The sequence below is a fragment of the Cetorhinus maximus genome, chromosome 2, assembly GCF_964194155.1.
Source record: "Cetorhinus maximus chromosome 2, sCetMax3.hap1.1, whole genome shotgun sequence".
Taxonomy (NCBI): Eukaryota; Metazoa; Chordata; class Chondrichthyes; order Lamniformes; family Cetorhinidae; genus Cetorhinus; species Cetorhinus maximus.
Genome location: NC_135880.1, coordinates 8,478,649 through 8,504,919, shown reverse-complemented (window position 1 = coordinate 8,504,919; position 26,271 = coordinate 8,478,649). Strand labels below are relative to the sequence as shown.

The 26,271-nt window shown below is 47.3% G+C and overlaps 2 protein-coding genes across 2 annotated transcripts in view; both read left to right on the top strand.

The window, feature by feature from the left end:
- The window catches only part of LOC144692089 (uncharacterized), a 981,581-nt gene that overhangs the window by 92,568 nt on the left and 862,742 nt on the right, over positions 1 to 26,271 (top strand). The gene's annotated exons all lie outside the window — the stretch shown is intronic.
- Positions 1 to 26,271, top strand: part of tesk1b (testis associated actin remodelling kinase 1b) — a 147,409-nt gene that overhangs the window by 27,348 nt on the left and 93,790 nt on the right. The gene's annotated exons all lie outside the window — the stretch shown is intronic.

Sequence of the window (26,271 nt, the reverse complement as noted above, 5' to 3'; positions counted from 1 at the left end):
CACTTGTTTGAGTGTGTGTGAACGTGTAAGTATATTTGCGTGTGTTCATTGCAGGGTTTGTCAGTTGGCGTGCAGGGGGCGGGCCCAATGCGCCGACGCATAAAACAACAGCGATGACGTTGGGCGTGTGTCCCAACATCATTGCGCAGTCCCGCGACATTTTGTTCTGCACGCGCGCGCCCACCGACATGTGAACGGCCTATTAAGGCCGTTAAGAAAATAATCGATGGGATTGTTAACGCTGCCCGTCCAACCGTAAGGTCGGCGGGCAGGCGAAAAGGCCAAGCAGGCTTCGCAATTTTTAGGAAACCTCATCCACGAGCGGGATGAAGTTTCCTAAATCTTTTATTAAATAAATAAAAAAATTTTCCCAAAATATAAAAACATGTCCCATCTCATGTGACACAGTCACGTGAGGAGGCCATGTTTAAATAAATTTTTAAATCATTTATTTAATTATTTTAATATCGATTCAAGCTCCCTGAGGCAGCTCCGTGCCTGTGCGCGGAAGAGCACAGGCCCCGACTCTCCACCCCCCCCCCCCCACGCCCGCACAGGCAGCGCTATGGCTCGAGCATTACGCTGAAAGACCCGCCTATGTAAAATGGCGGCACGGAGCTGACAGCGGGCGGCGATCAGCTCCGCGACTGCCCCCCCGCCCGCTCCTGCCGAGCCCACCTGCTGCCTGAAATACTCAGGCCCATGTATTCACATGTTTGAGTGTATATGCATGTGTGTGCGTGTGAGAGTGCGTGCGTGCACGTGCACACGTGTGACTTTATTTGCATGATTGTGGGTGGCCCCTGAAGGTGGCTGGAATCTGGCTTTGTTACGAGCTCCTCCTATGGTCTGTGGAGGCCTGCTGTCTAAATTTGCATATTAAGGTTGGACACGTGTGAGGCATTGAAGGGCAGCTGGGATTCGAGGAATCCTTCCCCCTGCAAGATTCCGAACCTAATGCCTGTCTCCTGTGAATGCCAGGACCAATCCCCTGCTATAAGAACATAAGAAGTAGGAGCAGGAGTAGACAATATGGTCCATCAAGCCTGCTCCGCCATTGAAAATTATGGTTGGTCTTGGGCTTCAACTCCACTTTCCTGCCCACTCTCCAGGTCCCATGATTTCCTGAGAGACCATGTCTATCTCAGCCTTAAAAATGGAGCATTCACAACCCCCTGGGCTAGTGAATTCCAAAGATTCACAACGCTTTAAATGAAGTAATTTTTCCTCATCTCCTGAATGATACTGAGACTGTGCCCCCATGTTCTAGATTCCCCAGCCAGTGGAAACAACCTGTGTCCACCCTTCAGAACCTTGTATATTTCAATGAGATCACCTCTCATTCTTCCAAACCCCAAAGAATATTGGCCCAATTCACTCAGTCACTCATCATGTGACAGATAACCCTCTCATCCCAGTGACCAATTTAGCTGTACTGCCTCCAATACAATTATATCCTTCCCTAAACATGGAGACCAAAACTGCACACAGTGTTCCAGTTGTGGTCTCACCAGACCCTATACAATTGTACTCAAATCCCCTTGCAATAAAGGCCAACGTTCCATTTGCCTTGCTAATTGTATGCTGTACCTGCATGCTAACTTTATGTGTTCCTTGTACAAGCACACCCAAGTCTCTCTGGGCATCAACATTTACAAGTTTCACGCCTTTAAAAATAATCCTGCTATTCTATTCTTATGATCAAAGTTTATAATCTTACGGTTCCCCACATCCATCTGCCACCTTGTTGCCTGCCCACTTCCTGTCTATATCTCTTAGTATCCTCCTCACAGCTTGCATTCTCACCTCATCAGCAAACTTAGATACATTACTCTCTGCCTCTTTATCTAAGTTAGAAATAGCGAGGCCCCAGTATTGATCTTTACGGGACTCCACCAGTAACAGGGTGCCAACTTGAAAATGCCCCATTCATCACTATGTTGCTTCTTGTCTGTTACACAATCCTCAATCCATGCCCTCCCCACCCTCCGCCAATGAAAGCCAGAGCTCATCACCAGAGCGGTTTGTCAAGGGGGGAAGGGGGAGGTAATAATGGGTAGGATGAGGGTGGTTGGGAAGGGTTAAGAAGAGATGAATTCTTTATTAATGATCAATCACACTGACTGATGCAATCCTGTAATGTTGAAACACAGTCAATGTTCTCCATATCCCCCAGCCCTTTGCCAGGCAGCTGCTGATTAATTTATTGAGGGATGTTAAATTTTTAAACTCTGTTAGCAATTTGCTGATGGGATATTGTTCGGTGCCTTTCCATTGTCTCTGAGCACAGAGCCATACTGTCCCTGGCATAGTGAGGCAGAGCTTGGATTCGATAGCCTGGAACTCCTCTCTATTCAGGGGCAATTGTTCAGACTCCGGGTCTTGCTTTAATTGGGGCTCAACTCATTCTACAGGGATCAGTGCTGGAGCTCAACTATTTACAATCCATGTTAATGACTTGGATAAAATGTTGTAGCCAGATTTGCTGATGATACAATCATAGGTAAGAAAGCAAGTTGTGAGGAGGATACAAAGAGTCTGCAAAAGGATATGAATAGATTGAGTGGATGGGAAGTTGGAGCCTTTACCTTCACTATTCATAGCTTCAGACTGCAACATGGATGAAAAAGTGTTTGTTGCCACAGTACTCAGTACTCCTTGGCTCCTGAATGGCCTGGCTCAATTCAACATTAAGCTTCTTTGTTCTTGATTCCGTTAGCAAATTAATAGCTTCTCCATATCTACTCTTACCAAACTTTTTATAGCTTCAGACACCTTAATTAAATTATCCCTCAGTCTCCTAATCTCGAGGCAACACAAGGCAATTTTATGCACCTCACCGTCATGATTTAATCCTCTAAGCACCATGCTGGCTGCCGGCTTGACCCCTGGGGTGGTCAGTCAGCAGGTTGGCCAGCTGCTGCTGCTATTTGGTTCAGGGCTGGTTCAAAGCTGACTACAGAGAGTCAAGAAATCCTAATGTTCAAATGCAATGTTGGCATTTATTTCGAGAGGACTAGAATATAAAAGCAGGGATGTGCTGCTGAGGTTTTATAAGGCTCTGATCAGACCACATTTAGAATATTGTGAGCAATTTTGGGCCCCGTATCTCAGGAAGGATGTTCTGGCCCTGGAGAGGGTCCAGAGGAGGTTCACGAGAACGATCCCAGGAATGAAAGGCTTAACATATGAGGAACGTTTGAGGACTCTGGGTCTATACTCGATGGAGTTTAGAAGGATGAGGGGGGATCTGATTGAAATTTACAGAATATTGAAAGACCTGGATAGAGTGGACGTGGGGAAGATGTTTCCATTAGTAGGAGAGACTAGGACCCGAGGGCACAGCCTCAGAGTAAAGGGAAGACCTTTTAGAACAGAGATGAGGAGAAACTTCTTTAGCCAGAGAGTGGTGAATCTATGGAATTCATTGCCACAGAGTGTATGTAAGACCGAGGTAATTTGGTTCTTGATTGGTAAGGGGATCAAAGGTTACGGGGAGAAGGCGGGAGAATGGGGTTGAGGAACTTATCAGCCATGATTGAATGGCGGAGCAGACTCGATGGGCCGAATGACCTAATTTCTGCTCCTATGTCTTATGTACTTATCTTATGTACTTGTAGCCACAGTATTTATATGGCTAGTCCACTTCAGTTTCTGGTCAATGGCAACCCCCAAGGATGTTGATAGTGGGGGATTCAGTGGTGGTAATGCCATTGAACATCAAGGGGCGATGGTTGGATTCTCTCTTATTGGAGACGGTCATTGTGTGATGTGAATGTTACTTGCCACTTGTCAGCCCAAGTCTGGATATTTTTCCAAGTCTTGCTGCATTTGGACATGGACTGCTTTAGTATCTGAGGAGTAGGCAAATCGTGCTGAACATTTTGCAATCATCAGTGAACATCCCCACTTCTGACCTTATGATGGAAGGAAGGTCATTGATGAAGCAGCTGAAGATGGTTGGGCTGAGGACACTACCCTGAGGAACTCCTGCAGTGATGTCCTGGAGCTGAGATGACTGACCTCCAACAACCACAACCATCTTCCTTTGTGCTAGGTATGACTCCAACCAGCGGAGAGTTTTCCCCCCGATTCCCATTGTCTCCAGTTTTGCTAGGGCTCCTTGATGCCACACTTGGTCAAATCCAGCCTTGCTGTCAAGGGCAGTCACTCTCACCTCACCTTGGGAGTTCAGCTCTTTTGTCCATGTTTGAACCAAGGCTGTAGTGAGGTCAGGAGCTGAGTGGCCCTGGCGGACCCCAAACTGGGCGTCAGTGAGCAGGTTATTGCTAAGCAAGTGCTGCTTGATAGCACTGTTGATGACCCCTTGCTTTACTTTACTGATGATGGAGAGTAGACTGATGGGGTGGTAATTGGTTGGGTTGGATGTGTCCTGCTTTTTATGTACATGACACACCTGGGCAATTTTCCACATAGCTGGGTAGACGCCAGTGTAGTAGCTGTACTGGAACAGTTTGGCTAGGGGTGTGGCAAGTTCTGGAGCACAAGTCTTCAGTACTATTGCTGGAATATTGTCAGGGCCCATAGCCTTTGCAGTATCCAGTGCGTTTAGTCATTTCTTGATATCACGTGGAGTGAATCGAATTGGCTGAAGACTGTGATCCTGGGGACCTCCGGAGGAGTCGAGATGGATCATCCACTCGACACTTCTGGCTGAAGATTGTTGCGAATGCTTCAGCCTTAACTTTTGCACTGCTGTGCTGGGCTCCTCCACCATTAAGGATGGGGATATTTGTGGAGCCTCCTCCTCCAGTGAGTTGTTTAATTATCATTTATGACTGGATGTGGCAGGACTGCAGAACTTAGATCTGATCCGTTGGTTGTGGGATCTGTCTATCACTTGCTGCTTATGCTGTCTGGCACCCACAATGCAGAGGAGAGGAAGTTGGGGGAACAGGGGATAGGGACGATGGAGAGGGAAGATGGCTGTAGTAACAATGGTTTTATTTAGTATGTAATGTACCTTTTAAGAATAATACTTGTTAGGAGAGATCACATGATCTGTAGTAACCATTCACTCCCTCCACTACCAACGCACAGTAACAGCAGTGTGTACCATCTACAAGATGCACTGCAGGAATTCACCAAGGCTCCTTAGACAACACCTTCCAAACCCACAACCAATACCACCTAGAAGGACAAGGGCAGCAGATAATTGGGAACACCACCATCTGGAAGTTCCCCTCCAAGTCACTCATCATCCTGACTTGGAAATATACCCCCGTTCTTTCACTGTTGCTGGATCAAAATCCTGGAACTCTCTTCCTAACAGCACTGTGGGTGCACCTACACCACATAGACTGCAGCGGTTTAAGAAGGCAATTCACCACCACCTTCTCAAGGGCAACTAGGGATGGGCAATAAATGCTGTCCCAGCCAGCGAAGCCCACATCCCGTGAATGAATAAAAAAAAGTAGGAGAGTAGCGTGGGCAACTCAGCAGTCAGTGTAGAGATAGAGTTGGAGTTTAAAGCACACATGTAGTTGCTGCTGAGTATATTGTAAATAAACTTAATGTTTCCACCCAAGAAGTGTCTGCGGATCAACTCTATAATTAATAGTAGCAACTCAGCCACCCTCAGAACAAACTAGCAATGAGGATGAAACAGGATTGAACAGAGGAAACCAAGTTAAAAAGAAATCAACACTGTACCTCACCCAGTGATTGTATGTAGCAAGCTCCGTTAGAAGTGAAGAAGTTATCCTCTCTCAAAATACCACAATTTGGGAGAATTGATCCTTTTGAGCAAGCCACAGACAATTGGCCTCATTACATAGAATGCCTCACATTCTTTTTTCAAGCGAACGAGATTACAGGGGAAGAGAAGAGGCGAGTGATCCTCTTGAGTACTTGTGGGAGCAAAACCTATGGTTTGATTCAAAGTTTGATGGCATCCAGTGCCACAGATTCAAAGAATTTCGATGAATTGGTGGACCTTGTGAAGGATCATTTTCAACGAAAACCCTCAGTCACGATGCAGAAGTTCAGGTTTAATTTGCGAAATAGAGCCCCAGGTGAGACAATTGCATGCTACGTGGCAAATATGAAGCAGCTAACGGAACATTGTGAGTTCGCTATGACTCTAAATGACATCCTCAGAGATTGTTTAGTGTGCAGTGTGAAAGAAGACACTATTTAGAAAAGATTATTGTCCGAACTGAATTTGGATTCCAAGAAGGTGCTGGAGATAGCGCTGGCCATGGAAAGCGCAGTAAGAAATTCAAAAGCAATACAGGATGCGCAGAATGGGGTTGTCCTCCACATCGGGCAGGAAACCCCAGCAGAAAAGGGCGTGAAAATGCAAGACTCTGCCAAGAACCAGGAAACAGTCCCCGCTAGCTGAAGAATAAAGAAAAATAACTTAGCAGCGAAATTGAAGAATAATTTTAATAGAGGTGGAAATAAACGTTTTTTTTAGCGATTGGCAGTTTAAAAAAATCGAATGCGACTATTATCACAGAATTGGACATATGATGAGGCAGTGCAAGGAAAGATTCAAGCAGGCTTGTTAACAATAGAAGAAACCCAATGAAATCTACAATGTAGAAGAGCCTGAAACAACAAATTCAGACATTTACTCGTTGTTTAATCTGAAAGTTGGAAAGACAGAACCAATATTTGTCACAATGAAAGTAAGTGACAAACCTGTTAGAGTGGAAGTGGACACGGGAGCTCCCACTACAGTAATTGGGGAACATACCTTCAGATATCTGAATAATGGTGAACATCAATTAAGTTTAGAAGAAACAGCTGCCAAACTCAAAACATATACAGGTGAAGACATTCAATTAAAAGGCATAAGCAGAGTAATTGTCCATTATGGAAGACAATCGGCAAAGCTACTCATGATGGTGGTAGCAGGTGAAGGACCAAGCCTCCTGGGGTGAAATTTATTAAAGGAGGTTAAGTTAGAATGGGCTGAAATTTTCCAGGTGAGAGCAAGTGGGCTACCAGAGCTACTTAGACTCTCCACTCGGCTGTGGAGAAAGTGAGAGTTAAAAGAGAAGCACCTGTGCCAAAGAACACCTCAGAGCTCAAATCGTTCCTCGGAATGATCAACTATTACGGACAGTTCTCACCCAATTTGCCTACAGTGCTGGCCTCCCTGCATTCTCTACTCAGAAAAAACCAACGTTAGTCTTGGGAGGCGCCCCGGAAAGAAGCTTTCATAAAGGTGAAGCAATTATTGCACTCGTCCAATCCATTAGTGCATTACGACCAGACGAAGGAATTGTTGTTGACATGTGACGCATCTGCCTACAGAGTGGGAGCAGTTCTCTCTCATCGGATGGACAACAGCACGGAACGGCCAATAGGTTACATACTGAGAATGTTTACCACAGCGGAAAAGGGATACTCGCAGATAGAAAAAGAAAGCCTGACCATCATCTTTGGTGTCAAGAAATTTCACCGCCATTTTACAATCGTTTCAGACCACAAACCATTGCTAGGATTGTTTAGTGAGGACAAGGCTATACCACCCATAGCCTCAGCAAGAATACAACAATGGGCCTTAATTCTGGCAGCATATGAATATGCTTTTGTACATGGGCCTGGCAATCAAATCGCAAACATCGATGCCCTTAGTCGTTTGCCTTTGCAAGAAAATGATTAGCACGTCCCAGTTCCACAGGAACTTGTTTTACTGTTAAATTTCTTAGATTCCTCGCCGGTGTGTGCTCGACAGATCAGAGAATGGACAAGTCGGGACCCAGTTCTATCCCAAGAACAAGTGCTGCATGGTTGTTCACAGGAGCCCGTATCTGATGAAATGAAACCGTACTTCAACAGAAGACATGAAATAACCAGCCAGGATGGCATCTTATTGTGGGGAGCATGAGTGATAGTTCCTCCAAAGGGAAGGGAGCCACGTTTAAACTACACAGTGCCCATCCAGGAATTTCCCGAATGAAGACCATAGCACGCAGCTATTTCTGCTAACCTGGGATGGATGGCGAAATAGAGAGTTCAGTAAAGCACCATGTGCAATGTCAGTAACTGCATAAGTTGCCAGTGACAGCTCCATTACACCCATGGGTGTGGCCAGGTAGACCCTGGGTGCGGTTACACATTGACTATGGTGGACCTTTTCTGGAAACAATGTTTCTGTTCATTGTCGATGCCCATTCAAAATGGTTGGACGTATGTGAGGTGAAGTCACCAGCATCCACCGCTACAATTGAGAAATTATGTCAAAGTTTTGCCGTCCACAGACTACCAGAAGTAGTCGTTTCCGATAATGGCACGGCATTTACAAGTGCTGAGTTTCAATGGTTTATCAGCCTCAACGGTATCACTCATGTAAAAACTGCACCATACCAGCCTTCCTCAAACAGACTGGCCAAAAGGGGGGTTCAAACGTTCAAAGCCGGCATGAAAAAGCTACTGGTGATTCCTTGGCAACCAAGCTAGTACACTTTCTTTTTCATTACAGGACTACCCCTCACACAACAACAGGTGTCACACCTGCAGGGTTATTGTTGAAACGCCGTCTCAGGATGAGATTTAGCTGAATAATGTTGAATTTAGAGGGGAAGGTGGAAAGGAATCAGGGAAGCCAGAAAACTAGACATGGCTGGTATTGTCGTGAGAGGAAATTTACTGTGGGAGAGATGGTATACATGAAGAACTTCGGGGAAGGACCAAAGTGGTTACTGGGTGAAATAAGTGCGGTGACTGGATCTCTATCTTACCATGTGGATGTGGAAGGCTGGATCATTCGTAAACATGTGGACCATTTAAGGAAGAGAGAGACAAATCGCCAAGATATGGTTCCATCAGTGATCATGACCGGGTCTGTGATTCTTGTTGAGGATACACAACCCAGGACAGCATGTCTGATCCTGTCAGAGTTGAGGATACAGAACAGCAAGTGCCCACTGAAGCACCTGATGTTCAGGCAACTCCAGAAAAGGAGGTTCCTGACAAAGAATCTGAAGTTGTGGAGCTGCGACATTCCACATATACCAGGAAACCACCTGAAAGACTGAACTTGTAAATTCCTTACCCAGTGTAAATATTATGTTGTCTTGAACAATATGTACTTGTAAATATAACATGTATAACCGAGTTAAAGTAATGATGGTTTTATTTAGTGTGTTATGTAGCTTTAAGAATAATACTTGTTAGGAGAGATCACATGTAGTAACCAATAGGAGCGTACAGTGGGCTACCTCTAGCAGTCAGTGTAGAGATAGAGTTAGAGTTGAAAGCACACGTGTAGTTGCTGCTGAGTATGTTGTAAATAAACTTAATGTTTCCACCAAGAAGTGTCTGCAGATCAACTCTATCATTAATAGTAGTAACTCTACCAACCTTGCAACAGTGTTGGAGGTGGGGGAAGAGGAGGATGGCCTTTTTTTTGCCCCGCTGTTGTAATAATGACATTTGAAACAGTTATTTGGTCAAAACTGACAGTTATTTATGCAACTTCCCCAGAGGTCGTTGAGAAATTGCCTGTTGAAATTTGGAAGTTGGCAGATAGTTTCTCTGCTTTCCCCACTCCTTCTGATCCCCTGCAGGAGCACAACGTTCCGAGGTCAGGATGGCAGGCAATATTTTACTATTCTGAACACACTCATCCTTGAGTCAGAAGATTGTGGATTCAAGACCCACTCAAGATATTTAAGCACACATCCAAGCTGACACTCCCAGTGCAGTACTGATGGAGCCTTTGACAGTGCAGCACTCCCTCAGTACTGCACTGCAGTGTCAGCCTGGTTACTGGCTCAAGTCTCTAGAGCGGGATTTGGCACAGCTTTCTGACTTGGAGCTGAGAGTGCAACTAATTGACCCAGACTCTAAAATAACAGAACAGCTTCGCAGTGAGAAGTAAAATGGGACTCGGGTGATATTTTGCATTCAAAACTAGTAAAGAAAGATAGAATTGGCATTTTATTATGTATTATTATGTTGGCATATGAGGTGTTCAAAATCTAGAGATAGGGAGAAGCTATTCCCACTGGTGGAAGGACCGAGAACAAGGGACCACATGTTTAAGGTGATTAGCAAAAGAAGCAATGACACATGAGGAAAATCTTTTCCATGCAGTGAGTGGTCTCTGGAATGTACTGTCTGAGAGTGTGGTGGAGGCAGGTTCAATCGAGTTACTTGAGGGAATTGGATTATTATTTTTTATTCTTTCACTGGAGGTGGGCATCGCTGACTAGGCCAGCATTTGTTACCTCCCTAATTGCCTTGCAAAAGAACAATGTACAGGGCTATAGGGAGATGGCAGGGGAGTGGCATTAAGTGAATTGCTCCTTTGGAAAGCCAGCACAGACACGATGGGCCGAATGGCCTCCTTCTGTGCTGTAACCATTCTGTGATTCTGCAATATAGCACTTATCACAACCTCAGGACATCCCAAAGCGCTTCACAGCCAATGGCATTGTTTTGAAGTATACCCACTGTTTTAATGTAGGAAACGTGGCAGCAAGTGTACACACAGCAAGATCCCACAAACAGCAATGATTAGATCATTTTTGTTAGTGATTCAGGACACTGGGGAAAATTCCTCCACTCTTCTCTGAAATGGTATCGGGGGACCTTTTCCTTTTCCATTTCCCTGAGAGAGACGAGGGACAGGGGAGTGAAGCATTTGTAAATTTGGTTTGGTTTGGCCTTGTCATGTTTTTATTCCCTTACAGAAACAGCAGGAAGGGGGAAGGGGAGTGCCATGCCAGCAAACAGTCAGACTGCTCTGTGGTTCAGTGTATAAGCCGGGGTATATCAAGGAGTGAGTGTGGAGCATGCCTAAGCAACATGTAATTGGTGGGGAGTGGGTGGGATGGGTCGGGGGGGGTACACAGATGTTTATGGAACACTGCCCAAAAAAGGGAAGAGAGCAGTGTTGCTGGAAACTCCCTGAGGATCTCTAGAGCTGCAGGCATTTCATAGACATTGCTTAATTGTTTTGTTTTAAAAATAACAACACACACACACACACACACAAACACTCATGCTCACACACACACACACACTTTCATATTTTCTCACACACATGCTCACACCTCCCCCCACACACACACACACATTCACATTCTCACTCACACTCATATTCACGCTCACACTTACATTCACACACACAAACACACACCCCACAAGCTGTCTCACATATACACACATTGACGCTCACATGCACAAACACTCACACACAGACACATACTCACACACACTAAAACTTGCACACACACACACGCACCCGCACTCCTGCTCACACATACACACACAGGTACATTCAACTCACTTTCACACTCACATACACACATTCTCACAGTCACAATCTCATAGACACACTCAATAAGGTTCCCACTCACACACATACTTATACCAGACACACACACTCTTACGCTCACACACACACAATCACACGCTCATGCTCCTGCTCTCTCACATGCGCGCACACACTCGCAGACTCACACATAGACACACTTAATCAGATTCACACCCACACATTCACACTTACACTCATGCCCACACCCCCCCCCACACACAGACACACACACATGCTCACTTACAGACTTACATATACAGACACACTCTGTTCTCACACACTCTCACACTCTTTCACACACACAAACACTCCCAAACTTACTCACCCACTCTCACATATACATACATACACTCCCGCAGACATACAAACACACAGTCTCACACACTCAGATTTATTCTTTTGCACTCGCAGATGCACTCAGAAACACAACCTCACATTAAATCTTACATATGACTTCCCCATTCAAGAAGGGAGGGAGACAAAAAGCAGGAAACTGTAGGCCAGTCAGCCTAATGTCTGTTGTTGGGAAAATGCAAGAGTCTATCATTAAGGAAAAAATAGCAGGACATTTAGAAAAGCTTAATGCAATCAAACAGAGTCAACATGATTTTGTGAAAGGGAAATCGTGTTTGATAAATTTGCTAGAGCTTTTTAAGGATATAACAAGCAGGGCTGATAAAGGAGAACCGGTATTTGTAGTGTATTTGGATTTCCAGAAGGCATTCGAATAAGGTGATACATGAAAGGTTATTGCACAAGATTGGAGCTCACGGTATTGGGGTAATGTATTAGTATGGATTGAAGATTGGTTAACACACAGAAAACAGAGAGTTGGGATTAATGGGTCTTTTTTCAGGTTGGAAAGACATAACTAGTGGAGCGCCACAAGGGTCAGTCCTAGGGCCTCAATTATTTACTCTCTATATTAATGACTTGGAGGAGGGGGCAGAGTGTAATGTATCCAAATTTGCTGATGATACAAAAATAGGTGGGAAGGCATGTTGTGATGAGGACATAAGGGGATATAGACAGGTTGAGTGAGTGAGCAAAAACTTGGCAGATGGAGTTTAATGTAGAAAAGTGTGAGGTCATGCACTTTGGTAGGAAGAATCAAGGGCAGAGTATTATTTTAAATGGAGAAAGACTTCAAAAAAGTGCAGCACAGAGGGATCTGGGTGTTCTTGTGCATGAAACACAAAATTAGCATGTAGGTGCAGCAAGTAATTAAGATTACAAATGGAATTTTGGCCTGTATTGCTGGGGGGTTGGAGTTTAAAAATAGGGAAGTCTTGTTACAACTGTACAGGGTGTTGGTGAGGCCGCACCTGGAGTGCTGTGTACAGTTTTGTTCCCTGTATTTAAGAAAGGATATACTGGCATTGGAGGCAGTTCAAAAGAGATTCACTAGGCTGATTCCTGGGATGAAGGGGTTGACTTATCAGGAACGGCTAAACAGATTAGGCCTTTATTCATTAGAGTTTAGAAGAATGAGGAGTGATCTTACTGAAACACACAAGATTCTGAGGAGGTTTGACAGGGTAGATGTTGAGAAGATGTTTCCACCAGTGGGGGAATCTCGAACTAGGGGACATAGTTACAGAATAAGGGGACACTCATTTAAAACTGAGATATCAAGGAATTTCTTCTCTCAGAGGGTAGTGAATGTCTGGAATTCTCTACCCCAGAGTTGTGGAGGCTAGATCACAGGAAGCATTTAAAGAGGAGGTAGATAGATTTTTGAAATATGAGGGAGTTGAGGGCTATGAGGAGCTGGCACGAAAGAGGAGTTGAGGCCTGGGGCAGATCAGCCATGATCTTATTAAATGGCGGGGCAGGCTTGAGGGGCCGAATATGTTCATATGTTCTTTACTTAGGATGGAATTTCATGCCCGCCCCCCCACCATGGCGTGATTAATGGTGGGGGGCATTTAATCAGGCGCCTTGCCACCTCTGCCCCAATTGTCCATTGTGGGAAGGCCCGTGGATGGCATTCCCTTCGTGTAATTAATGCCCATTTCCGGGCCTTGTCTCGCCGCCACTGGTATTAACCCAGTGATGGGCACGCTGGGAGCCCACGAAGCAAACCCCGCTGGAGATGCTAGTGGGCTTCTGGTGGGGGGCGTGGGGTGGGGTGGGAGGGGGTGTGGGGTGGGAGGTGGGGGAGGGGTGGCGTGGGAGGGGGTGGGAGGTGGGGTCCCTCGTTCAAAGGCACTGAATGAGGGACCCGGGATGGGGAAAGAATGGGTCCACAGAGCCACCTCCCTGCCCTTTGCTGCTGACCGCCTCCCCCATGGTCCTCTTCCCACTAACCCCCCCCTCCCTCCATCACTTCCTGTGGCCTGGGTCCCTCGATAGCAGCCACTGCCTCCCTGGTGGTGCTGCTGCTGAGCAATGTACAGCTGCCGGCCTCCGATTGGCCTCTGGGGTCCTTGATTCCAGGGAAGGCCCACCGCTGTCAGGCACTTAATGCGACGGGACTTCCCAAAAAGAGGCGGCGTGGGGCTTTCACAGGCCTCTCCAGCCAGTGGGCGAGATCCCTGTCGCCTGTGTTAAACTCCACCCTCATACACGCACACACACACGCACACACACACGCACACACACACACACACACACAATTTTACACAAACACATTGCAGCCGCGCACACCGGGAGTGACTCTGAGTGCCTGAGACCCTGATTGCCGTGCTCTGCCTGTTCCTGTGCGTACCCCGGAGTGACTCTGGGTTACTCTGCCAATGTTCTGAGTGTCAGAAGATGTGTCTTGCCCCCTGCACCCCTCCCCGTGCCACCTGAGCATTGATTTCCGAAGCTGTGATCAGTGGGTGGGTGGAGATGCAGGTCAGCTCAGAGAACCTCAGGCAGGCAGCATGGAAAACGCTCAGGACGTGAGATGAGTCTGCTGGAGGAAGGATCCACGTGTGTGGGAGAGAGCTTACACAAGGCTCTGAAAGGCCCTGCCACACACACGCACTTCTCCCTCCAGAATCACTTGCTGACCGACTGCGTGCAGCTGAACAGCTGTTGAGGAGGGATGCAGGGGGAGGACTTGCGAGGCCTGTAAACGAAGCTGACAGACAACATTAAACATTATTCAGTGAAAGTGAATATATTTTCAGATTATAAAGTGACAAAATGTGATAACCTGCGCCACCACTTGTGATCGGAAATTCTCCGGGCAGGACTTTTAGGTCAGTGTCCAGGCGAGATCGGCAGGCCCAGGAGCAGGCGGGGAACAGACTGCCGCCCGCGATTGGACCCCCCCCGACCGTGGTTTCACACTGGCTGGCCAGTTAACGGATGAGGTTTCCTGAAAAATGCAATGGCCGCCTGGCCACTTCGCCCGCTAACAGTAACGTTGGACGGGCAAACAAAAACTCTCCGTTAATTACAACTTTAATGGCCTTAATAGGCCTCTTAATTGTCGGTGGGCACGCTTTCGACTCTCGTGCGTGCCTGCCAACCAAAATATTGCGTAAGTGCTCAATGGCACTCGCCCGACGTCATCACGTGCAACTTCACCCTCAAGCGGGTCGGGCATGCGCCTACACATCGAATTCTGCCCTTAACTTTTCTAGGCCTACCACTTCTTCTAGGTGCTGCCCTGACATCCGCAGCAGGGGTGGAGACAGCCCGTGCCATGGTTGGCCCTGTTGCTTCTGATGATTTCCGCGTGGGTCCTCTGGAGAGCTGAGGCCTTGAGGGCCCCGGCTTGCTTCAGCTCTCCTCCTGTGGGCCAGTTGCTCCCTTTGCAGTGACAGAGGACGAGGTTGAGGGGGTCACTGGCAAAGGGGACTCAGAGGGATAGGACAGCCTCTGAGATTCCTGAGTGGATGACCCAAGGGTGCCCAGCTGCCGCTCCTCCTCCCTTTGGGTGCCCGAGGATGCCGGCCTGGTTCCTTGAGGGGAAGGAGCACCTGGAGGGATGTCGGGGTGGCCTGTTTACCCCTCACGTTGCCACTGCAGGAACTCATCCATGGCTACTGTGATGGAGTGCAGATCTGCGTTCATCCCTGCGTTCTGCTGGACCAGCGTCTCCGTGGCATCCACCATTCTTCCCTTGGAGACCTCCATATGCACAACTATGGGCACCACTTCATCAGAGAGTGGGTAGACGCACTCCTGACTCAGGTGCCACTCTGTTGAGGGCTTCCAACAGCTCTGTGTGATGATCCCTCGCCTTCTCCACGGTGAGTTGGAAGGCCGAATCCAGAGGCTCATCATCTAACTCGGACCTCACAGATGCCTCTTCCCCAGCAGTCCTCTGAGTGCCGGGGAGCTCGGCTGAACCTGCCTCCTCCTGCTGCGGACACGTGTCTGTGCGGTGACCACCAGATTGTGAACCTGAGCCTACTCTAGATTACGTCCCACCGAGATGTGTGTCTCTGCACTGGTGGAGGGTGTGGGTAAGCGCTGTGACGGGTCTTCCAGGCTGCTTATTTCCAGCTCTTCAATGGAGGAGGTGTCCTCTTGGCTAGAGGTGAGGATGTGTATGGAGCTGAGGGACTGGGTTGGCTGAGGGTGTTGGTCACTTGGCAGATCTCCCTGTGAACTAAAGTAGAGATAATTAGTGCCTGGCAGCAGAGTCAAAAGCAGGAGAGAGAGCACTCACATTTGCGTTGAGAGAGGGATGATGTGGTGCTGGATCCTCACGGGTGTTCACCGCTGACCCCACCATCACCGCAGGCATGGTCCACGTCCTCATCAGTCAGTACGATGGCACACTCCTCAAAGTGAGTGAGGGATTTAATGTGGGCTGCTCCACCCCTGGTCTGGGACCTCTCCCTGCTGTTGTGAACCAGATGGAGAGAGTGTGATCAGGACGCATAGCACTGCGTGGAATATTTGTGTGGTGAGCGGAGCCATGGATGGGATGAGGAAGCAAGCACCAGAGGATGTGAGCCTGATGGAGATGTGAGGGTGTGTGTGAGAGTTAGTGGTATTGTCCCTTGAGGCGTGAGATCCCTGTGGATGTGTGATGGGTTTGTGAGTGTGTGAGTTGAGAGTGATCAGAAGAGTGAGTTATCCTGGCAGAACAGATGAGTCCATTCATCCTCTTCCGGCACTGGGTGGCTGCCCTCTCTTGCAGGGCGTTAGTGCTGACCACCGCAGCCACCGCCTCCCATGCTGGATTGGTGACCATGTCTGCTGGCCATCGCCCAGAGTAGGGGTAGAAGACATTGCGGCGGGCCTCTACTGTGTCCAATAGGCACTCAAGGGAAGTATCACTAAATCTTGGGGCAACATGTTTCCTCCCTTTGGCAGCCATCAGTCCACAGCAGCTTCCTATCCCTTGAAGAGTGCTAACTCTGTGCTGGGGCGGCCTTTAAGTATGACATCTGGTTTACTGAAGGACTGAGGTGACAGCGGAGCAGGTGAATCGGAGGACACTCTGCCAATGGCTTGTTTCTCGGGAATGCGTGAGTAATGAGGCCGGAATGGGATATGGTGCGAAAACCCGCCATTACGTCCAGCGGGTAAAACGTCCTTTCTCCCCCCCCCACTACTGCACTCAGTGCAAATCTGGGATGATTTCGTCCAAAGACTTACATTTATATAGTGCTGTTCACGACCACAGGACATCTCAAAGCGTCTCACAGCCAATAAAGTACTTTTGAGGTATAGTTATTGTTATAATGTATGAAATGGGATGGCTAATTTGAGCAAAGCAAATTTCTACAAATAGCAATGTGATAATATGTTTGTGATGCTGATTGAGGCAGGAGTGAAATAAAGATTAAACAGAATGCAAGAAATAAACTGGGCGAATAGGAAGCAGTTATTTTACAGGACGATCTTGAGCATGAAATTGCCTTGCATAGTGCCACCTCTCTCAGGTAAGGTGGAATATATGAGTCCTGGGACTGCTGCTGGGTGAGTGATCGGGGGTGTAGTATAGAATGGAAGGTTAGTGGTGTGATGAGTATGAGATATAATGTGCATTTACTTACCTTGGCTGCCCGTGTGAAGTCATTGTACTTTTCCCAGCACTGCTCCCATGTCCTAGGGGCCAGACTCTGAGCATTGACCTCTTTGGCAGTGAGCTTCCAACTTACCTCTGAGACTGGTGTGTGAGGGACTCCAGTCTCTGGGGAAAGGCTGCATCCCTCCTTGATTCCACCTGGGCACCTCCAAGGCGGAATCACTAAATCTGGAAGTGCATTCCCCGGTCTTCTTCTCTAGCTTCAGTCTTCCAAAATGATTTTCTGGCAGCCTTCAGTTCAGGAGTGCAGCCTCCCTTTAATAGGGAGTGAGTCTTTTAGGAAGGCAGGATGGCTGCAGAATGTGGTTTGTGAACAATGCTTCTTGGCTCCCCTGCTGAGCACAGAGGCAGGTGACAGCATTAAGCAGAAGTAAGCAGCGCAAGACCCACTTAGCCAGACTCTCCAATCACACGGATGATCTGGGTACACCAAGTTAGCGTGCTTTCCACTTTGATCTGAACAGGTGTGGGCAGCTCATGAACACAACCCTGCACCCAAAAAAAAATGGGGTAAACCAATTTACAGCCCCTGGATTTAAAAGTGGACCAGAATGGAAAGTAAACGTATCAGCATATCGAATACCAAATAGGGTATTGAAAAGGCAAGAGACGTGATGGAGTGATCATACTTGTTAAAGAAGGCAGACTGTTAGAGAGGGTTAATGGAGACGGTTCCTGAAAAAATTGGGTATTTTTACAGATTACGGGGTGATTTAGTAGAAATGTTTAAAATTGAGTGGATATGAGCACGTTGTTTCCAGAAGTTGAGGGGTCAAGAACGAGGGGCTTTGATTAAATGTAAGAGATTTAGAAGAGAACAGAGACAAACTTCTTCACACATAGAGAGAGCTGCATGGCTGTGGAATTCACTGCCAGGGTTAGTGGTTGAGGCATCAACTATGTCAGTATTGAAGATTAGATTAGAGAGGTGATGAAGAAAATGGATTGGAGGCCAAATTGTCTGTTTGATCAAAAAAAAACCTAGGAAAGACCTAAGGGATAAAACAGAGAGAACAAAATCCCAAGAAAAAGAACTGGTACAGACACTGTGGTGGAAATTTCTATGATTCCACAATTTTCATCACGTAGGACTGTACTGACTCATGACTTCAGGATTCCCTTCTGACTGGTCAGCATAATCCAGTGACTTCCCCTAGGAATATCAGGCCCCAGCAAACTTTTCTCTGTATTACTGTCAGGTACAGGACGCTGAGCGCTGGACAAAGCCGATGAAGGCAGATTCAAACAAGGCCTTCAAAAGTGAAAAGATTTGCAGGGCTACGGCGAAAGGGCAGGGATATGGGACTAGGTGAATTATTCTTGAAGAGAGCCAGCATGGACACTTTGGGCCAAATGGTCTCTTCCTGTGTTGTAACCATTCTTAAAACTGTATGATTCTATAAAGCAGAGGCTGGACCAGGGCAGAGTGCACTGAAGCTGTGGTGTATATGTCTGAGAATAGGAGTGAGGGGATGTGGCATATGCCTGTGTGCAAGTATGTGTGTGTATGCATACACAGGTTTAGGATGTGTTTGTGGGGTGGATGTGTGTGGGGTGTGTGTGTAGGGTGGGTGTGTGTGTGTGGGGTGGGTGTGTGTGTGGGGTGTGTGTGTGGGGTGGGTGTGTGTGTCGGGTGGGTGTGTAGGGTGGGTGTGTGTGTGGGGTGTGTGTGTGTATGGGGTGGGGGTGTGTGTGTGTGTGGGTGGATATCGGTGTGGCTGCAAATTGTGCAGGGGCGTGTGGGTGTGCATGGGTGTGAGTGTGTGTGTTATAAAATAAATATAAAAGAGAGGAACTTTGTGTTAAAGGTCAATATTTATGCTGTGTCTTTTACACAGGAGACACAGTTTGTGGTTTCTCCTGTGTTGCTATCATCAGTACCAGGCAGTGTTTACTGGGTTCTCAAACATTCTTTGTACCTTGTCCACATTGGCAGTAATCAGGAAAGATAAGGGCCCACCTTTGAGATTTAGTTAAGGTGCTGTCAGTGCCTGGAAGTGGGTTTGTTTAGTGGGAGGGAGTGGGAAAGAGATGGGCTAAAGTAAGGACTCCCATCAACTAACTACAGTGGGTCAAGAGAGCCGCCACCCCTTATCCGGTCAGTTCTGGGGCTCTTTGCCAAGAGGCAATGAAAGCTCTGGGATGAATCATCAGTAATCTGCCTCTGGCTGGTTTGGGGATGCAGGTTGTTGGCATATGGTTATGTGGGACGAGGTGCCAGGGTCCTGTAACAGCCTCCTATCCCTTCCCCCTGACAAAGTTGTCTTTGTTTAATTCATTCATAGGATATGGGTGTTGTCGAAAAGGCAATTATTTATTACCCATCCCTAATTGCCTTTGAAAGGGTGTTGGTGAGGTGCCTTCTTTAACTACTGCCATTCATCTGGTGGGGCTATACCTACAGTGATGTTAGAAAGGGAGTTCTAAGATTTTGGCCCAGCAACAGTGAAGAAACGGTGATATAGTTGCAAGTCAGGATGGTGAGTGACTTGCAGAGAAGCTTGCAGTTGGTGGTGTTCCCATGCGTCTGTTGCCCGTGTTCTGCTAGGTGGTAGAGGCTGTGGGGTTGGAAGGTGCTGCTGAAAGAGTTGCGTTGAGGTGAGTTGCTGCAGAGCATCTTACAGATGGTACACACTGCTGTCACTGCGCATCAGTGGTGGAGGGAGTGAATGTTTAAGGTGGTGATGGAGTGCAAATCAAGTGGGCTGCTTTGTCCTGGATGGTGTCGAGCTTCTCAAGTGTTGTTGGAGCTGCACTCATCCAGGCAAGTGGAGAATATTCCATCACACTCCTGATTTGTGCCTTGTAGATGGTGGACAGGCTTTGGGGAGTCAGGAGGTGAGTACATGCCGCAAAATCCCAGTCTCTGACCTGCTCTTGTAGCCACAGTGTTTATATGGCTAGTCGAGTTCAGTTTCTGGTCAATGGTAACCCCCAGGACGTTGATAGTGAGGAATTCAGCGATGGTAATGCCATTGATTGTCATGGGGCGATGGTTACACTCTCTCTTGTTGGAGATAGTCATTCGTGTGACACGAATGTTACTTGCCACTTGTCAGCGCAAGCCTGGATATTGTCCAGGTCTTGCTGCATTCGGACATGGACTGCTTCAGTATCTGAGAAGTCGTGATGGTGCTGAACATTGTGCAACCATCAGCGAACATCCCCACTTCTGACCTTATGATGGAAGGAAGGTCATTGATGAAGCAGCTGAAGATGGTTGGGCCGAGGACACTACCCTGAGGAACTCCTGCAGTGATGTCCTGGAGCTGAGATGGCTGGCCTCCAACAACCACAACCACCTTCCTTTATGCTAGGTATGACTCCAATCAGCAGAGAGTTTTCCCCCTGATTCCCATTGACTCCAGTTTTGCTAGGGCTCCTTGATACCACACTCGGTCAAATACGGCCTTGATGTCAAGGGCATTCATTGTCACTTCGCCGCTGGAGTTCAGCTCTTTTGTCCATGTTTGAACCAAGGCTATAATAAGGTCAGAAGCTTAGTGACCCGAGCAGAACCCAAACTGAGCATCAGTGAGCAGGTTATTGCTAAGCAAGTGCCACTTGATAGCACAGTTGATGACCCCTTCTATCACTTTACTGATGATTGAAAGTAGGCTGATGGGTTGGTAATTGGCCAGGTTGGATTTGTACTGTTTTTTGTGTACAGGACATACCTGGGCAATATTCCACATAGCCAGGTAGATACCAGTGTTATATCTGTACTGGAACAGTTTGGCTAGGGGTGTGCCAAGCTATGGAATACAAGTCCTCAGTACTATTGCTGGAATATTGTCTGACCCTATAGCCTTTGCAGTATCCAGTATAACTCACAATAAGAGGTTGTGGTGGAAGAATTAATCCAGGCTGGTCTTTTGGTTCAAGCTGTTTTATTTTCAAGACAACTCTTCAGTGCTACTGACTTCCAAGTGGCTTCCACACAAAGTGTTCCAGCTGTATTTTTTTATTCTATTTAGATGGGACAATCAATGCCCATCACCTGTTTAACTAGCAATTGGTTTTAACAAGGTGATTGCCATATTAACATCCAGTGCCTTGAGCCGTTTCTTCATATCATGTGGAGTGAATCGAATTGGCTGAAGACCATAAGACATAGGAGCAGAAATTAGGCCATTCGGCCCATCGAGTCTGCTCCGCCATTCAATCATGGCTGATAAGTTTCTCAACCCCACTCTCCTGCCTTCTCCCGGTAACGTTTGATCCCCTTACCAATCAAGAACCTATCTATCTCGGTCTTAAATACACTCAATGACTGACATCTGTGATGCTGGGGACCTCCGGAGGAGGCCAAGATGGATTATCCACTCAGCAATTCTGGCTGAAAATTGTTGCGAATGCTTCAGCCTTATCTTTTGCACTGATGTGCTGGGTCCTCCATCATTGAGGATGGGGATATTTGTGGAGCCTCCTCCTGCAGTTTCATTGTCCACCACCATTCACGAATGGATGTGGCAGGACTGTAGAGCTTAGATCAGATTTGTTGGTTGTGGGATTGCTTAGCTCTGTCTATCACTTGTTGCTTATGCTGTTTGGCACACAAGTAGTCCTGTGTTATAGCTTCACCAGGTTGACACCTCATTTTTAGGTATGCCTGGTGCTGCTCCTGGCATGCCCTCCTGCACTCTTCATTGAATCAGGGTTGATCCCCTGGCTTGGCAGCAATGGTAGAGTGGGGGATATGTCAGACCATGAGGTTACAGATTTTGGTTGAGTACAATTCTGCTGCTACTGATGGCCCACAGCACCTCATGGATGCCCAGTATTGCTAGATATGTTTGAAATATATCCCATTTAGCACGGTGGTAGTGCCACACAACATGATGGAGGGTATCCTCAATGTGATGATGGGACTTCTCCACAAGGACTGTGCAGTGGTCTCTCCTAACCATACTGTCATGGACAGATGCATCTGCGGCAGGCAGGTTGGTGAGGATGAGGTCAAGTATGTTTTCCATCTTGTTGGTTCCCTCACCACCTGCCGCAGACCTAGTTTAGCAGTTATGTCCTTTAGGACTTGGCCAGCTCGGTCTGTGGTGGTGCTACTAAGCCACTCGTAGTGATGGACATTGAATTCCCCCACACAGAGTACATTCTCCACCATTGCCACTCTCAGTGCTCCCTCCAAATGGTGTTCAAATGGTGGAGGAGCACTGATTCATCAGCCAAGGAGGGGTCAGTACGTAGTAATCAGCAGGATGTTTTCTTGCAACTCCCTCCCGACGGTGCACCACTGTTCCGCCACCTCTGCTGGTCTGTCCTGCCTGTCCCAGAGATGGTGATGGTGGTGTCTGGGACATGATCTGTGAGGTATGATTCCATGAGTATGCCTATTGCTTGACTAGTCTGTGAGACAGCTCTCCCAATTTTGGCACAAGCCCCCAGATGTTAGTAATGAGGACTTTGCAGGGTCGACAGGGCTGCAATTGCCATTGTCACTTCCTGTGCCATCATTTGATACATCTGAGTGAGTGACTTGCTAGGCCATTTCAGAGCGTATTTAAGAGTCAACCACTTCAGCCAGGGGCATTAGTGAACCAAATGGCTTTTTATGACAATTAAACAAGGGTTTTTGGTTATCATTAGACTTTTAATTCCAGATTTGTTATTGAATTCAAATTCCATCATTTGTTGTGGTGGGATTCGAACCCAGGTCCCCAGAGCATTCCCGTGGTTCTCTGGATTACCAGTCCAGTGACAATACCAAATGCTACCGCCTCCCCACCGCTTCTCCATTGATCTATCCCCTAGCCTAGTATCCCAGTTCATTCCAGCTAGCTCAGCTCACATAGATGCTCTTATTTAAGTTTAAAATACCAGTGTTAGACCCTCTCTTCTCCCTTTCGAACTGGATGTAAAATTCAATCATATTGTGGTCACTGCTACCCAGGAGTGCCTTTACTTTGAGGTCATTAGTTAATCCTGTCACATTACACAATACCAAGTCTAATATAGCCTGCTCTCTGGTTGGTTCCAGAATGTGCTGCTCTAAAAATCTATCACAAAAGCATTCTATGAACTCCTCAACCAGGCTACTACAGCCAGTCTGATTTTTCCATAATCACCCATGATGATTGCCATTCCTTTATCACAAGCACCCAATATTTCTTCTTGTATAGTTTGTCCTACATTGTGGTTACTGTTACACCCACTAGTGACTTCTTTCCCCTAGTATTCCTCATCTCTACACAAACCGATTCCATATCCTGATCTCCTGAACCAAGGTCATCTCTAACTATTGCACCAATGCCATCCTTGATAACAGTGCTACCCCTCCATCTTAATCTAGCTTCCTATTCTTCTTGAATGTCATATACCCCTCAATATTCAGGACCCAATCTTAGTCATGCTGCAGCCACGTCTCCGAAACGATACCTGGCTCCTCATACTGACTATGCAGAACCTCCTTCCTTGTCCTGCCTCTGTCGTTGGTACCTACATGGACCATGACAACTGGATCCTCCCCTTCCCACTGCAAGTTCCTCCCTAGTCCTGAGCAGATGTCCCGAATCCTGGCACCAGGCAGTCAACACCTATCTGCCTTCTTGACTCTCGCTCTTTGCTGCAGAGAACAGTGTCAATCTCCCTCACTATATTATCCCCTACTACCACTACATTCCTGTTTGCTACCCAATATGAACAGCTTTGTGTAACATGGTGCCATGGCCAGTCTGCTCATCCACCTTGCAGACCTCGCTTTCGTGCACACAGGTTGTGAGCACCTCAAACCCGTTCGACAATTGCAAAGTCTGAGGCTCCTCCACTACACTCTGCTCGGCCCCATTACCTGTCTCACTCACGGTCACGTCCTCCTGTCCCGCACCAAAACATACAACCCTCTTCTAAAAGGCATGACTGCCTTCTGGAACAAAGTGTCCAGGTATTTCTCCTGCTCCCTTATGTTGTGCAGCGCCTGCAGTTCGGCTTCCAAATCAGTAATTCTGATCCAGATTCATCCGGATCGGGAGTGTTGAACGAATACTTCACATCCATCTTCACCCAAGAGAATGAGGATGAAGGTATCGAACTCGGGGAGAGAGATTGCGAGGGTTCTTGAGCAAATTGATATAGGGAGTGACAAGGTATTGGAGGTGATGGCAGGCTTAAAAGTGGACAAATCTCCAGGTCCGGATAATTTGTGTCCCAGACTGCTGAGGGAGGCAAGAGAGGAGATCGCAGGGGCTCTGACCCAAATTCCTCTCTGGCCACAGGGGAGATGCCAGAGGACTGGGTAACAGCTAATGTGGTTCCGCTATTTAAGAAGGGTCATAGAGATAAGCCAGGGAACTACAGGCCAGTGAATCTCATGTCAATGGTAGGGAAACTATTGGAGAAAATTCTGAAGGAGAGAATCTGTCTCCACTTGGAGAGGCAAGGTTTGATCAGGGATAGTCAGCATGGCTTTGTCAGAGGGAGGTCATGCCTAACACATTTGATTGAATTTTTTGAGGAGGTGACCAGGCGTGTAGATGAGGGTAATGCAGCTGATGTAGTTTATATGGATTTCAACAAAGCCTTTGACAAGGTCCCACATGGGAGACTTATAAAGAAGGCAAATGCACATGGGATACAGGGTCATTTGATAAGGTGGATTCAAAATTAGCTTAGTTGTAGGAGACAGAGGGTGATGACAGAAGGATGCTTTAGTGACTGGAAGCCCGTGTCCAGTGGTGTACACAGGGATCTGTGCTGGGTCCCCTATTATTCGTCATTTATATAAACGACATAGATGACTATGTGGGGGGGTAGGATTAGTAAGTTTGCGAATGACACAAAGATTGGCCGGGTGGTTAACAGTGAGGTTGAGTGTCTTGGGCTACAGGAAGATATAGAAGGGATGGTCAAATGGGTAGATAAGTGGCAGATGGAATTTAACCCTGAAAAGTGTGAGGTGATACACTTTGGAAGGAGTAATTTGACAAGGAAGTATTGAATGAACGGCATGACACTAAGAAGTTCTGAGGAACAAAGGCGCCTTGGCGTGTGTGTCCATAGATCTCTGAAGGCGGAGGGGCATGTTAGTGGGGTGGTGAAAAAGGCATCTGGGACACTTGCCTTTATCAATCGAAGCATAGATTACAAAAGTAGGGAGATCATGTTGGAGTTGTATAGAACCTTGTTGAGGCCACAGCTGGAGTACTGTGTGCAGTTCTGGTCACCACATTATAGGAAGGATGTGATTGCACTGGAGGGGTTGCAGAGGAGATTCACCAGGATGTTGCCTGGGATGAAACATTTAAGTTATGAAGAGAGGTTGGATAGACTTGGGTTGTTTTCGTTGGAGCAGAGAAGACTGAGGGGTGACCTGATTGAGGTGTACAAGATTATGAGGGGCATGGTCAGGGTGGTTAGGGAGCAGCTGTTCCCCCTAGTTGAAGGGTCAGTCACAAGGGGACATAAGTTCAAGGTGAGGGGCAGGAGGTTTAGGGGGGATGTGAGGAAAAACTTTTTTACCCAGAGGGTAGTGAGTGTCTGGAATGCACTGCCTGGGAGGGTGGTGGAGGCGGGTTGCCTCACATCCTTTAAAAAGTACCTGGATGAGCACTTGGCACGTCATAACATTCAAGGCTATGTGCCAAGTGCTGGTAAATGGGATTAGGTAGATAGGTCAGGTGTTTCTCATGTGTTGGTGCAGACTCGATGGGCCGAAGGGCCTCTTCTGCACTCTGATTCTGTGATCAGCTGAGGGGATGCGGTAGGTGGTACACAGCAGGAAGTTTCCTTCCCTGTGTTTGACCTGATGCTATGAGACTTCATGGGATCTGGAGCTTAGGATTCTCAGCACCACTCCCTCCCTGTACACTACTGTGCCACCACCTCTGGTTGGTCTGTCCTGCTGGTAGGACAGGATGTACCCAAGGATGGTGGCGTCTGGGACATTTTCTGTAAGGTATGGTTCAGTGAGTGTCACAATGTCAGGCTATTGCTTGATTAGTCTTTGGGTCAACCCTCCCAATTCTGGCACAAAGCACCC